General features: G+C 46.2%; 1 long non-coding RNA gene across 1 annotated transcript in view; it reads left to right on the plus strand.

The window, feature by feature from the left end:
- The window catches only part of LOC134911713 (uncharacterized), a 30,108-nt gene extending 20,944 nt beyond the window's left edge, over positions 1–9,164 (plus strand). The window contains exon 3 of the long non-coding RNA XR_010176789.1: positions 7,005–9,164. This is a non-coding gene — a long non-coding RNA (uncharacterized LOC134911713). The remainder of the gene's footprint in view (positions 1–7,004) is intronic.
- Positions 9,165–16,198: the final 7,034 nt, after the last annotated feature.

Genomic DNA, 16,198 nt, shown 5'->3' on the forward strand with positions numbered 1-16,198 from the left:
GACAGTTCTGTACCACGAACCTGAGGTACCCTTGGTGAGAAGGGCAAATTTGGACATGTAGGTAAGCGTCCCTGATATCCAGTGACACCATATTGTCCCCTTCTTCCTGGTTCGCTATCACTGCTCTGAGTGACTCCATCTTGATTTGAACGCTTGTATGTAAGTGTTCAAATATTTCAGATCTCACCTAGCCGTCTGGCTTCAGTACCACAATATAGTGTGGAATAATACCCCTTCCCTTGTTGTAGAAGGGGTACTTTGATTATCACCTGCTGGGAATACAGCCTGTGAATTGTTCCCAATACTGCCTCCCTGTCGGAGGGAGACGTTGGTAAAGCAGACTTCAGGAACTTGTGAGGGGGAGACGTCTCGAATTTCCAATGTACACCTGGGATACTACGTGTAGGATCCAGGAGTCCACTTGTGAGTGAGCCCACTGCGTGCTGAAACTCTTGAGATGACCCCCTACCGCACCTGAGTCCGCTTGTACGGCCCCAGCGTCATGCTGCGGACTTGGCAGAAGCTGTGGAGGGCTTCTGTTCCTGGGAATGGGCTGCCTGCTGCAGTCTTCTTCCCTTTCCTCTACCCCTGGGCAGATATGACTGGCCCTTTTGCCCGCCTGCCCTTATGGGGACGAAAGGACTGAGACTGAAAAGACTGTGTCCTTTTCTGCTGAGATGTGACTTGGGGTAACAAAAGGTGGATTTTTCAGCTGTTGCCATGGCCACCAGGTCCGATGGACCGCCCCTTTATACGGCAATACTTCCATGTGCCGTCTGGAATCTGCATCACCTGACCACTGTCGTCTGGCAGATATGGACATCACATTTACTCTTGATGCCAGAATGCAAATATCCCTCTGCGCATCTCGCATATATAGAAATGCATCCTTAAAATGCTCTATAGTCAATAAAATCTTGTCCCTGTCAAGGGTATCAATATTTCCAGTCAGGAAATCCGACCAAGCCCCCTCAGCGCTGCACATCCAGGCTGAGGCGATTGCTGGTCGTAGTATAACACCAGTATATGTGTATATACTTTTAGGATATTTTTCAGCTTCCTATCAGCTGGCTCCTTGAGGGCTGCCGTATCTGGAGACGGTAACGCCACTTGTTTTTATAAGCGTGTGAGCGCCTTATTCACCCTAAGGTGTGTTTCCCAACTCGCCCTAACTTCTGGCGGGAAAGGGTATACCGCCAATAATTTTCTATCGGAGGAAACCCACGTATCATCACACACTTCATTTAATTTATCTGATTCAGGAAAAACTACAAGTAGTTTATTCACACCCTACATAATACCCTTATTTGTGGTACTTGTAGTATCAGAAATATGTAACACCTCCTTCATTGCCCTTAACATGAAACGTGTGGCCCTAAAGGAAAATACGTTTGTTTCTTCACCGTCGACACTGGAGTCAGTGTCCGTGTCTGTGTCGACCGACTGAGGTAAATGGGCGTTTTTACAAGCCCCTGACGGTGTCTGAGACGCCTGGACAGGTACTAATTTGTTTGCCGGCCGTCTCATGTCGTCAACCGACCTTGCAGCGTGTTGACATTATCACGTAATTCCTAAATAAGCCATCCATTCCAGTGTCGACTCCCTAGAGAGTGACATCACCAATACAGGCAATTTGCTCCGCCTCCTCACCAACATCGTCCTCCTACATGTCGACACACACGTACCGACACACAGCACACACACAGGGAATGCTCTGACAGAGGACAGGACCCCACTAGCCCTTTGGGGAGACAGAGGGAGAGTTTGCCAGCACACACCAAAAACGCTATAATTATACAGGGACAACCCCTTATACAAGTGTTTTCCCTTATAGCATTTTTATATATGTAATCATATCGCCAAATAAGTGCCCCCCCTCTCTGTTTTAACCCTGTTTCTGTAGTGCAGTGCAGGGGAGAGCCTGGGAGCCTTCCTCACAGCAGAGCTGAGCAGGAAAATGGCGCCGTGTGCTGAGGAGAATAGGCCCCGCCCCCTTTTCGGCGGGCTCTTCTCCCGGAGTTTGTGAGATCTGGCAGGGGTTAAATACATCCATATAGCCTCAAGGGCTATATGTGATGTATTTTAGCCATAAAAAGGTATTATACATTGCTGCCCAGGGCGCCCCCCCCAGCGCCCTGCACCCTCAGTGACAGTTGGTGACTGTTGGTGAAGTGTGCTGACAACAATGGCGCACAGCTGCAGTGCTGTGCGCTACCTTATGAAGACTGAAAGTCTTCTGCCGCCTGTTTCTGGACCTCTGGACCTCTTCAACTTCGGCATCTGCAAGGGGGGTCGGCGGCACGGCTCCGGGACGAACCCCAGGGTGAGACCTGTGTTCCGACTCCCTCTGGAGCTAATGGTGTCCAGTAGCCTAAGAAGCAAATCCATCCTGCACGCAGGTGAGTTTTCTTCTCTCCCCTAAGTCCCTCGTAGCAGTGAGCCTGTTGCCAGCAGGACTCACTGAAAATAAAAAACCTAACTTAAACTTTTATTCTAAGCAGCTCAGGAGAGCCACCTAGATTGCACCCTTCTCGTCGGGCACAAAAATCTAACTGAGGCTTGGAGGAGGGTCATAGGGGGAGGAGCCAGTGCACACCACCTGATCCTAAAGCTTTTATTATTGTGCCCTGTCTCCTGCGGAGCCGCTATATCCCCATGGTCCTGACGGAGTCCCCAGCATCCACTAGGACGTCAGAGAAATAAATAAAAAATAGAGAGAGAGAGAGACCTGGATTGGTCGGCACTCTGGTAGTAATGAAACGACTGCCCCGGTGCCCTCCTTGTAAAGTTACACAGTCACTGGGGTCCCTTAGAGAGGGGTTAACGTTTGCCCACTCCCAATACTTTAGAACCAGGCTAGGACTGCTGAAAAAACTGTAAGTTTTTAGTTAAACATCAAGTGTAAAAAAAGGCATACCATTGCCAACGTTTCAGCGCCGCGCAGGACGCTTTTCTCACTCTGCCTCTTGAAAAAGCCACCTGGGGTGGGGAGAAACGCGTTGAGGGTACAGAGAGAAGGGGTCGCTTAGACTAACAGTGCCCACAAGAAGAAAACTCCGCTTTCATAGCAGCTGATTGTCCTCCAGCATCTGTCGGCAATTGCTCATCTGTAACGAGACTGCACCATTCATTCCTTTCGCTGCACTGGGAACTCCCTACACACCGTCTCGCTGAGCACTATTTCAACTGTGCCGGGGGTGTTGCACGGCGGCTCGGTGCATCAATACTGTGCCGCACGGCGGAGAGCGGTTCCCCATTCTATCGTGCCGCTGACGGATGTCTCACCCGTGCACAGGGTGATATAGAGCAGCTTTTAACAACCAACGTTGTGCAGTAAGGACAGTCACGATTATACAGTGAGTAGCAGTAACCATACAGCTTTACATCTCTGCATTATGTATCTACTCAGTGGACTATTCAGTTGATGGACATTTTCCAGCTGTGATAAAATCCATACTGATTCAGGACACACTTATGTATGGTTCTTTATGCTAAACATACTGGCTGAAGGATTAATTCTTGCTTAAATTGTGGGCTGCTAATTAAGCACGAGAGACTGATTAAATCAAAATTGAGAGTCTCTTCTATATAAGTTTCAGCGACGACCTTTTATCTTTTCACAATTAGTGTAAATTATAACATCAGATATGTATTAATGCCAATATTAGAGGTATTATATACCTCAGTTTGATATGGTTAATATACCTTGGTCTATTAATTTTTAAATTGTATATGTGGTTTTTTTTAGGCTTGTTTAATAAATTGTGTTTTTTATATACCTCTGGGAACATCATTGGAATTAAGCGCTGGCCTGGCATTGGAATTAAGCGCTGGCCTGGTGTTTGTTTGCATTTGTTTTCGTTGTTTGAGGAGGCTGGCTACCTCCTCACCAGGTGGCTACTGATTCCAGGGTGTAAACCCACACAGACCTGCTCAGCGCCAACAAACCTTATTTTTTTGTCCGCTTTTCTCAAGGCTGTATACTGTGGAGAAAAACAAAACCAAAACAGTGCAAAAGATCCTATCTTTATGTGTCTGTAAACCTGTACGACTGCGTCGCAGGGCAGCGGGAGCTGGCGTTAGGCGGGACTTCCGGTGAGTTCCTGAGTCCGGTTACCAGGAAGTGACATCATCTGGTAACCAAGGCAACCGCAGGCGTCCCGGCCTCCGCTGGTAACCCGCTGGAGCTGGCGGAAAGAAGTGAGAAGAGTGTAAAGTGTGATACAAAGTGCAGAAACGCTACTGGCTACAATAGATCATTAAAGCAGAAAGGCATGGGCAATGCATATGGTGGTACAAATAGTGATATGAGTGGTCCCCCTGTGTGACAGATGCTAGACGACCCATGCATATGGTGTGACCTATGTGATATTGGCCAGAGCGTGAGTGATAAAAACAATGTGATAAAGAAGCTAAAAAGGTTAAAAACGTGTGTGGTATATGCAAATACAGAACATGTCAGCAAAGCTAATGATGAAATAATTGTGCTCGAAAAAGAATAAACATCAATTACTGTGCTGAAGAGACAGCGTGCTGGCTGATAGTGAAATAACTATCCCATCCCCAACATTATGCTGCCGAACTAGAGTATATGACTACTTAGTCAGAGACAAAACCCAGATCACAGGATAATAATCAATTATGAAAAACAAACAATACTTTGGTAAAGATGCAAGCGAGAAAGAGCGGTTGCTTGTACTTTATAAGAACACGCTCCAGGCGATATGTTCATTAAGTCCCTCAGGAGCTAGTGCAGATAGACAGTGGATCCATTCAATCTCCCTTTGTGCTAACATCTTGGACCGATCACCTCCTGGGATATGTGGGGGAATGTGATCAACGATCATGTAACGTAATTGCTGTAGTCGGTGCTGTGCATTCTTAAAGTGACGGGCAACTGGTTGATCATTTGGTTTACCCTCCATCTTATTGTACAAGCGGTATATTGACGATCTCTTACTTTTTTGGACAGGTGGGGCTTCTGAATTGGCCAGCATGTGCGCAAGCATCAACAATAGAGATTCTCCTATCAAATTAAGTATTAAATCCAGTCAGACATAGGTACATTTCATGGATGTACAAATTGACATCATTAACAACAGCATCCACACGTCCTTATACTACAAACCTACGGACCGCAACACCCTGCTGATGAACAATAGCTTTCATCCCCCCGCATTAAAGAAGGGTCTTCCCAGGTCCCAAATGCTCGGAGTCGCTAGGATCACGAGCGACAGCCACCAACTGGAGACAGCATTAAATCATGTTATCGTACAATTCACACAAAGGTGATATGACATGCGACAACTGGAATCCACAAAATGTGAAATCATGCTAATTTCCAGAGATACACTCTTTGGATTATTGAAAAGAGATACCAACAAGAAGATACCACTCATCACCCAGTATACAACAGCCAGCTCGGTCATAACCAGGGCCACACGTGCCCTGTGGCCCATAGTCAACACTGATCCATCATTGCCTTGCTTTAAACAAACGTCAATCATGCCTTGCTTTAAGAGAGGACGAAGATTACGTGACATTCTAGTAAAAACTGCCGTCATCCACAAAAGGAAGCCTATTCAAAAACAGGGGTGCCAGCGCTACCCTTCTTGCACGACATGCAAATTTATGGACACGGGCCCAACCTTTACTCATCCTTAAACTAAACAAATTTTCAAAATCAAACATTATGTCACATGCACATCTCAGTACATCATATACGTCATCACATGCCCGTGCGGACTGATATGTGGGACAAACCATCCGAACCTTTAGGGAGAGTATGGCTCTCCACAGATCAGCCATTAAGGCAGCATTGGAGGGTAAACCAAATGATCAGCCAGTTGCCCGTCACTTTAAGAATGCACAGCACCGACTACAGCAATTACGTTACATGATCGTTGATCACATTCCCCCACATATCCGAGGAGGTGATCGGTCCAAGATGTTAGCACAAAGGGAGATTGAATGGATCCACCGTCTATCTGCACTAGCTCCTGAGGGACTTAATGAACATATCGCCTGGAGCGTGTTCTTATAAAGTACAAGCAACCGCTCTTTCTCGCTTGCATCTTTACCAAAGCATTGTTTGTTTTTCATAATTGATTATTTTCCCTATCTATCCTGTGATCTGGGTTTCGTCTCTGACTAAGTAGTCATATACTCTAATACGGCAGCATAATGTTGGGGATGGGATAGTTATTTCACTATCAGCCAGCACGCTGTCTCTTCAGCACAGTAATTGATGTTTATTCTTTTTCGAGCACAATTATTTCATCATTAGCTTTGCTGACATGTTCTGTATTTGCATATACCGCACACGTTTTTAACCTTTTGTAGCTTCTTTATCACATTGTTTTTATCACTCACGCTCTGGACAATATCACATCACCATATGCATGGGTCGTCTAGCATCTGTCACACAGGGGGACCACTCATATAACTATTTGTACCACCATATACATTGCCCATGCCTTTCTGCTTTACTGATCTATTGTAGCCAGTAGCGTTTCTGCACTTTGTATCACACTTTACACTCTTCTCACTTCTTTCCGCCAGCGGAGGCCGGGACGCTTGCGGTTGCCTTGGTTACCAGATGATGTCACTTCCTGGAAGTCCCGCCTAACCACAGCTCCCGCTGCCCTGCGACGCGGTCGTACAGGTTTACAGACACATAAAGGTAGGATCTTTTGCACTGTTTTGGTTTTGTTTTTCTCCACAGCATACAGCCTTGAGAAAAGCGTCCTGCGCGGCGCTGAAACGTTGGCAATGCTATGCCTTTTTTTACACTTGATGTTTAACTAAAAACTTAGTTTTTTCAGCAGTCCACAGAGTGCCGCCTGGTTCTTAAGTATTGGTAGTGGGCCAACGCTAACACCTCTCTAAGGGACCCCAGTGACTGTATATGTATATATATATATATATATATATATATATATATATATATATATATATATATATATATACACACATGAAATAGTTTTTTTTTTCTCTTTTAACAGACACCAATTACACCTGGCATTCCCAGCACCCCGGACCTGAGTCCATCTCCTACTCTACCCACTCCCTGCGAAAGAAACAACGGCCAAAAAAAAGCACCCAGGAGAAGGAACCCACTACTAAATTGAGCATAGAGGCTTGGACGCAGACCAAAAAATGCAATTTGAAGGATTGACGTCCATATCTTCAAAGCATGCAGTGGTCTCCTGACCTCTGAGACAAGCATAACATCAGGCCCACTGTTCTTCTCCCAGCTCAACTCTCCTCCCCACCAAACACCTACTATTCCACCCAGACATACTTTGCACCAAAGCCCGACTAGATCCCCCTCCTACCAACCAGCTCCCACACACCCCTCCTACCAACCAGCTCCCCCACCCACCTCCTTCTGACCAGCCTCCTACAACCAACATGCTCCCTCACCAACCTCTTACCAACCAGTTCCCACACCCCCTTCCTACCAACCTGCTCCAAAACCCACCTCCTCCTGATAACATACTCCCCCACCAACCGCCTACCAACCAGCTCCCACACCCCCCTCCTACTAACCTGCTCCCTCACCTCCTCCTACCAAACAGCTGCCACACACCCCTCCTACCAACCTGCTCAAACACACACTTCCTCCTACCAACCTGCTGTTATGATCTGTTTTTATTGGGTCAGCTTGCCATGTTTTCCTGCATTCCCAATTCATTTCATATTCCTGCATGTTCCTGTGTGTTCAGCTTCAGCTGCAGTATAATGAGTTTTGTGTTTCCTGTCCCTCATTCCATGCTGGTCATAGATCCTGGTTGTTGCAGTAGCCTTTGTCTCTAGGTCCCAGTTCAAGTCGAGGAAATCTTTCTCTGGTTTTCTGTTTCTGTCCCCTGCAGTATACCTGTATTCAGTTCTGTGTCAGTTATGCAATTATCTGCATCCTACTCAGTATACCTGTGTCTAGCTCTGTGCCAGTTATATAGTTACCAGCATCCAACTCTGTATTCCTGTGTCCAGCTCAGTGTCAGTACATAATCTTTAGCATTTTACTCTGTGTTCCAGTCTCCGTCTGCAGAATTCTCACCTGCCTGTCAGCACTTATCTACAGTGTAAGCTCTGGTGTCATGCCTCAGCTCTGTACCAGCCTTCCATATAATAACCTTGCTGTATTATATACCCTTAGTCTTTTCTTTAGTATTAGCGAAGTACTAGCTGTTAGTTATAGTACTGTTCCTCCCAGCCTGGAGGTTATCCCCAGTTAGGGGTATAATTTGTGTTTACTCTCCTCAGTATTAACCTCTTCCTGGCCCGGCAGTCCCTTTTCCCCTTAGTACTTTAGTCCTAGTTACTTTGCCATTGTTTGCCTTCCCTTCTCTCCGTTCATCCCTGCTGCCCACTTAGTTATCTTAGGGTTCAGTTGTTGCCGGCTTTGATTCAGGTCACCTAGGGGTTGAGCTCATACTACAGCCAGTGGCGTAAATCCTGGTGGGCTTCCCAGTACCGGTAGATGCATAGAGTCTTATGGGAAAAGCGGCTTTTATAGGCAAGGAGACCTGCTGTGTGTGTTCTATGAGTCTCAACCTTGGGTTAACAGGGGTCACTGCCTGAAGACCTGCAAGCAACTCTGAATCCCAAAGGAAGATCTCCATTCCACCGTAACACCTGCCTTAACACCCACCTCCTCCAACCAACTTGCTCGACCACCCTGTAGTTTCAGCTTTACTGGAAGCTCAGTAGTACAGTTCGGACTTGTTTACATTGTGATGTGTCCCCCCAGTAATCTACAAGTATCCTTACATCTTGATAAGTATCGTGCTGTCTGCTGCATTGTGCTTTTGTGGCACAGATTCAGGCAGATTAATGAAACACATATGGCCGGGCCATTGAATTTGCCCTTGCAGCATGTGTTTTGTTCTCCAATCTGAAACTGTGACAAAACCACCAAGCAATTTACAGCACCATATTTATACATAGTTATCAGGGATTGTGATACTTTCACATCATTTTTGCATACTATACTTTCTTGCATACCAAAAAAGTGTCATGTGAGCAAAGTTTTACATATTTTATATATGTTGTGCATTATATATACATATATATATATATATATATATTCTATTTTTTATAAAACTCTGTATTTAAGCAGCCGTGCTGGCATCAAAGAAAAGAAGAACTATTTTTTTTAATTGAGGTTAATATTAAACATAATTTTTTTTTAAAGGTTTAATAAAACATTTTTGTTATTTCACAACAAAAAAAAAGTGTAGTGTGTGTTTTATTTCTTGCCTTACAATAACGGAATTGCAGCACCTTGATGATAGCCTTGCAGGTCTCAGGGATATTGCGCCCCAAAGCTTGAGCCAAGATCCCAAACTTCAGGTCTTCAAACAACCGTCTCATAGCCAGGTACCTCAGTGTAGCCAAGAGCGTTTCCCTGGCCGGAATGACCGTCTGGAACTTGGTGTATGACCTCCGGATATGAGGGTCACCAGAAGCAGCAACTCCTGGTAGGTCTCATCGTCCATTAGAAGGAAATTTGTGATAATCTTCTGGATTATTCTCCCTAATCTCCATCAGCAGGATCGACTCTTCCTCTCCAGCAGCCAATCTTTGGTCCAGCAGGACCTCATCCTTCTATGCTGGGCCCCCTCCCTCTCCTTACGCTTGAAGACAGCATAGGACAGAAGAACTCTATAGCGACAGGAATCCATCACCATAGAATGCAGGATAGAGCACGGGGAATACAGCAGGATAAGCACTTTGTAATGCCAGGCAGAATAAAGCAATGCACAGTAGCTAGCAATGTGGAGCATTCAGCAGGGGAAAAAACCAAGCCTCAATAGTTACAGTAAAACAGAAGTGCACAGAACTAAATTGGCGCCTGCTTATATACCCCCTAGTGAAGGCCAGCCCACTATGTAAATTTAGCTCAAATCTGTTAGATGATTGTATGCTTTTGAGGAATACGATGGATCGTGAGACGATCTATCGTATGGGGCGCACGATGGATTGTAAGATCGTATGCACATAGTGTGTCGAAAAAATACCAAGTCGTGTGTCCAGGACTGTCCAAGACTGCCAGGGAGCTCCAGCGGAGTTCAAGGGGAATTGTAAATGATGGGTCAGTGTCCCACTAATGTGAATATGCTCTGTCCTTGCGATTTGTGAGATTGCGACCAGTAAAGCCATAGAGATAATTTTCCTGTGTGCTTCTATCGGCTGCAAAGCAAAATCTGTAATGTTTGTGGCCACAAAATGCCGGGGAAACGGTCCAAATGCAGGCAACCCATGCCCATCGTTTTTAATGCAATTCTCCTCCATGAATAATGTCTGCAGTAATTGATACTAGTGATCAATTTAAATGAAAAACCAGGACACTCATGACACTAGGGCCAGGATGTAATGATGTCCGAGTTCGCCCGATGTGCGGGATGCCGGCTGAACTCTGACTTTTTTTTAAAGGGGCTGTTATTTACAAGGCATAACCATGCCTTGTAATTGATTGCCCCTTTAAAAAAACATCCGAGTTCGACTGGCATCCAGCATGTCGTGGTGAATTGAGACTCCATTACACACTGCCCTAGAAGTATGCATAAACTGTACAATCTATCCCACATCTTCTTTTACAACTTAAACAAGGAATCTACTGGATATTGTACTGTTAAAACATAGAATTTGATGTCAAATAAGAGCTAAATGGCCCATCCAGCCTGCCCTTTATGGTTAGAGTATTAGGAATAGGGTATTATGGTTGGTTTTGGGGTTAGGCATTCCTCCCAAATGTCCCAATTTGGCAGGACAGTCCAGTTTTTCTGGGCCACAGTGTCCTGCGGTGGTGGTGGGGTGGAACAGATGATAGACCCTCTATCACTTGCTGCTCTGCTATGCATACAGCGTCTATTCACTGGGAAAACGAGGCTTAAGGCATGGGCAGGAGTTCAAAGAGTGCTGGGCTTGCCCCCACAGTGATGAAAAAGAGGATTTTAATACCTATCGGTAAATCCTTTTCTCCTAGTCCGTAGAGGATGCTGGGGTCCACTTCAGTACCATGGGGTATAGACCATTCCGCAGGAGCCATGGGCACTTTAAGACTTTTCAAGGGTGTGAACTGGCTCCTTCCTCTATGCCCCTCCTCCAGACCTCAGTTATAGGAACTGTGCCCAGGGAGACAGACATTTTGAGGAAAGGATTTACTTTTATACTAATGGTGAGATTCATACCAGCTCACACCTCAACCATGCCGCACAACATGGCATTCAACATGACACACGCCAACAGGCATGAACCATTTACAGCAACATGCTGAAAACAAATGAAACACAACTTGTGTAACTATAAAGAACAAACTGCAGGTAAAGTACACACTGGGTCTGGTGCCCAGCATCCTCTACGGACTAGGAGAAAAGGATTTACCGGTAGGTATTAAAATCCTATTTTCTCATACGTCCTAGAGCAGTGTTTCCCAACCACGGTCCTCAAGGCACACTAACAGTCCTGGTTTTAGTGATATCCAGGCTTGAACACAGGTGACTTAATTAGTAGCTCAGTTATTTTCATTTAACCATCTGTGCTGAAGCCTGGAAATCACTAAAACCTGCACTGTTGGTGTGCCTTGAGGACCGCGGTTGGGAATGCCTGTCCTAGAGGATGCTGGGGTCCACTTCAGTACCATGGGGTTATACCAAAGCTCCAGTGCGGGCGGGAGAGTGTGGATGACCCTGCGTACCGACTGACCAAACTTGAGGTCCTCATCGGCCAAAGTGTCAAACTTATAAAACTTAGCAAATGTGTTTGACCCTGACCAAGTAGCTGCTCGGCAAAGTTGTAAAGCCGAGACGCCCCAGGCAGCCGCCCAGGATGAGCCCACTTTCCTAGTAGAATGGGCCTTCACCGACTTCGGTACCGGCAAGCCTGCCGTAGAATGAGCGTGCTGAATTGTCCCTCTGATCCAGGGCGCAATAGTCTGCTTAGAAGCAGGACACCCAATCTTTCTGGGAGCATACAGTACAAACAGAACCTCTGTTTTCCGTAACCGAGCTGTTCTTGCGACATAAATCTTCAAAGCTCTAACCACATCGAGAGACTGTGACTCAGTGAAAGTGTCAGTAGCTACTGGCACCACAATAGGTTGGTTTATGTGGAAGGACGAAACCACCTATGGAAGAAATTGTTGACGAGTTCTTAACTCTGCCCTATCTTCATGGAAGATCAGGTAAGGGCTCTTGTGAGACAAGGCCCCCTTGCGGATGCCAAGGCCAAAAGCATCACCACTTTCCAAGTGAGAAACTTCAATTCTATCTCCTGCAGAGGTTCAAACCCATCTGATTGAAGGATCTGCAACACCACATTAAGGTCCCATGGTGCCACTGGAGGCACAAATGGAGGCTGGATGTGCAGAACCCCTTTCACGAACGTCTGAACTTCTGGAAAGGAGGCCAATTGTTTTTGAAAGAAAACTGATAAGGCCGAAATCTGGACCTTGATTGACCCCAATCTAAGGCCCGCATCCACACCAGCCTGCAGAAAATGGAGAAAACGTCCCAACTCAAACTCTTCCGTTGGAGCCTTCTTGGATTCACACCAAGACACATATTTTCTCCAAATACGGTTGTAATGTTTAGACTTTACTACTTTCCTGGCCTGAATAAGAGTGGGGATGACTTCCTCGGGCTAGGATCCGACGCTCAACAGCCATGCCGTCAAACATAGCCGCGGTAAGTCTTGATACACACACGGCCCCTGCTGTAGTAGGTCCTCTCGAGGAGGAAGAGGCCGAGGATCTTCTATGAGCAACTCCTGAAGATCTGGATACCAAACCCTCCTTGGCCAGTCTGGGGCAATGAAGATTGCTCAAACTCTTGTTCTTCTTATTATTTTGAGTTTTTTTGGAATCAGTGGAAGTGGAGGGAAAACATATACCGACCAAAACACCCACTGGGTCACCAGTGCATCCACTGCTATTGCTTGAGGGTCTCTCTCCCTGGAACAATATCTCTGAAGCTTCTTGTGTAGACGAGATGCCATCATGTCAACTTGAACTCCCCAAAAGACTTGTCACCTCTGCAAAGACTTCTTGGTGGAGGCCCCACTCTCCTGGATGGAGATCGTGTCTGCTGAGGAAGTCTGCTTCCCAGTTGCCCACTCCCGGAATGAAAATTGCTGACAGAGCTCTTACATGTCTTTCTGCCCAGAGGAGAATCCTTGTCACCTCTGCCATTGCCGCTTTGCTTTTCGTTCCACCTTGCCTGTTTATGTATGCGACTGCTGTTACATTGTTCGACTGGATCTGCACGGGATGATCTTGAAGAAGATGTACCGCTTGTAGAAGGCCGTTGTAAATGGCTCTCAATTCCAGAACGTTTATGTGAAAGCAGGCTTCCTGACTTGACCATTTTCCTTGGAAGCTTTCCCCCTGTGTGTCAGTTCCCCAGCCTCCGAGACTTGCATCTGTGGTTATTAGGACCCAGTCGTGAATCCCAAACCTGCGTCCCTCTAGTAGGTGAGAACTGTGTAGCCACCACAGGAGCGAAATCCTGGCTTTGGGGGACAGGATTGTTTTCCGGTGCACGTGTAGGTGGGATCCGGACCACTTGTCCAACAGGTCCCACTGGAATACTCTGGCATGAAATCGGCCAAACTGTATGGCCTCGTAGGCCGCTACCATTTTCCCCAACAACCGAATGCATTGATGGATCAACACGCTTGTTGGTTTCAATATTTGTTTGACCATTTTCTGGATTTCCAGAGCCTTTTCCACTGGAAGAAATACTCTCCGTACTTCTGTGTCCAGAATCATCCCTAAAAAGGACAATCTTGTCGTCGGTTCCAACTGCGACTTTGGAAAATTCATGATCCAACCGTGTTGTTGGAGTATTGACGGGAGAACGCGATGTTCTGCACCAACTGTTCCCTGGATCTCGCTTTTATCAGGAGATCGTCCAGATAAGGAATTATATTGACTCCTTTTTTGACGAAGGATGACCATCATCTCCGCCATCACCTTGGTGAATACCCTCGGTGCCGTGGTGAGTCCGAACTGCAACATCTGGAACTGGTAATGGCAATCCTGTACTGCGAATCTCAGATAAGCTTGGTGAGGAGGATAAATGGGAACATGCAAGTAAGCATCCTTTATGTCTACTGACACCATGAAGTCCCCCTCCTCCAGACTGGAAATCACTACCCCCAGGGATTCCATCTTGAACTTGAACCTTTTCAGGTAGAGATTCAGATTTTTCAGGTTTAAAATCGGTCTGACCGAGCCGTCCAGCTTCGGAACTACAAAGAGGCTTGAATAAAAACCTTCTCCTTGCTGTGACAAGGGTACCATGACAATGACTTGATCCTGACATAATTTTTGAATTGCCGTTGTTACTGCCTCTCTTTCTGGAAGAGAAGCTGGCAAGGTCGATTTGAAAAATCGGTATGAGGGGACGTCTTGAAACTCTAGTTTGTACCCATGGGACACTATTTGTAAGACCCATGGGTCCAGGCCAGATTGAATCCAGATTTGACTGAAAAGTTTCAGATGTGCTCCCACCGGAGCGGACTCCCGCAAGGGAGCCCCAGCGTCATGCTGCAGATTTGGCAGAAGCAGGGGTTGACTTCTGCTCCTGCGATCCGGGAGACGCTGCGGATTCCTTTCCTTTTCCCCTTCCCCTACCTGCAAAAAAGGGGGAACCTTTGGCCTTTTTGTATTTGTTGGGCCGAAAGGACTGCATGTGAGAGTGATGTGTCTTTTTCGCCGGTGTAGGAGCATAAGGCAAGAATGTCGACTTACCTGTGGTAGCCGCCGAGACTAACGCATCCAGCCCATCACCAAACAAGGCCTCACCTTTATACGGGAGAGCCTCCATATTTCTTTTGGAATCTGCATCAGCATTCCACTTGCGAATCCACAACGCCCTCCGAGCCGATACTGCCATGGTAGCGGTTCTTGATCCCAAGAGACCAATATATTTCATGGTTTCTAGTACGTACGCAGCAGCATCTTTGATATGACCTAACGTTAGGAGTATCTCGTCTCCATCTATTGTGTCAATGTCTAATGACAAGTTTTCTGACCACTTTTCAATAGCACTATTCACCCACGCACAAACAATGGTAGGCTTGAGTAGTGTCCCATTGGCCTTGCGGTCTGTCGGCTCCTTAAGAGAAGCCATTCCAGGCGCAGGGAGAAACACCTTTTCTCTTTTATGACAGGGCCCTGTCTAAAATGCGGGGTGACTCCCACCTTTTGGCAAAAGGTAAGCTGCCTGAATTCCTTTTGGGAATCTGAAATTTCTTTTCAGGTTAAATCAGACTCCCTCCAAGAGACTGTTCAACTCTTGAGGTGGAGGGAAAATTACATTACTTCTTTACTAAAGTAAACCCTCTCCTTGTGGTAAAAGAGGGGGCTTCGTAACTTCTAACACCTCCTTTATAGCTAAAACATGTTTTGAATGCTTTTTGCTAACTTAGGACCTATTCCTCTGGAATCACTAGTGTCGACATAGGAATCGGAGTCCGTGTCGGTATCAGTTTGTACTACTTGTGCAAATTTGTATGTGACCCAGAGGGGTCCCTGTGGATGAAAGGCAGAACTATTAAAAATCACATCTTCAACAGATTATTTTCAGTTTTCTGCATGAGATTAAGTCCAACCTGTTACTGATATGATTCACACTATCATGTAACCTTTCACCCAGTCAGGCTCTTGGTGTCATATTACACCTTTGTGTCCCTAACATGTTTCCCACAGAGGAAGAGTTCCCTGCCTCAGACATGTCACACATGTGCCCAACCACACTACAGACACTCCAGGACTTATAGGGGACAGACCCACAGTAAAATCTGTCAGAGGGACACAGATAGGATTTGCCAGTTCACAACCCAGCGCCAGTAACACAATGTCTGTGAACACAAAATGCCCACTGACATGCAGCACTTTTATAATGTTAATCACACAATTATATAGCACCAAATTCACTGTGGCCCCCCCTGTTTTGCACCCTGATACTTGTTCAGGAGTGGAGGACCAGCGTTCTTCTCTGCAGTCTGAAAGGAGAGAAAATGGCACTGAGCAGTGTGCTGGCTGACTGAGGAAGCTCCACTCTTCAATGGCGTGTTTCTCCTCAGCTTTTATGAGGTATTTTTTATACTGGCGGGGGTAGGACTGTGCCTCAGCAATTTATGCCCCTTATTTATGCCAGTTTCAATAGGTTTCATGCTGCCTAGGGCG

Source organism: Pseudophryne corroboree, chromosome 4, assembly GCF_028390025.1.
Source record: "Pseudophryne corroboree isolate aPseCor3 chromosome 4, aPseCor3.hap2, whole genome shotgun sequence".
NCBI lineage: Eukaryota > Metazoa > Chordata > Amphibia > Anura > Myobatrachidae > Pseudophryne > Pseudophryne corroboree.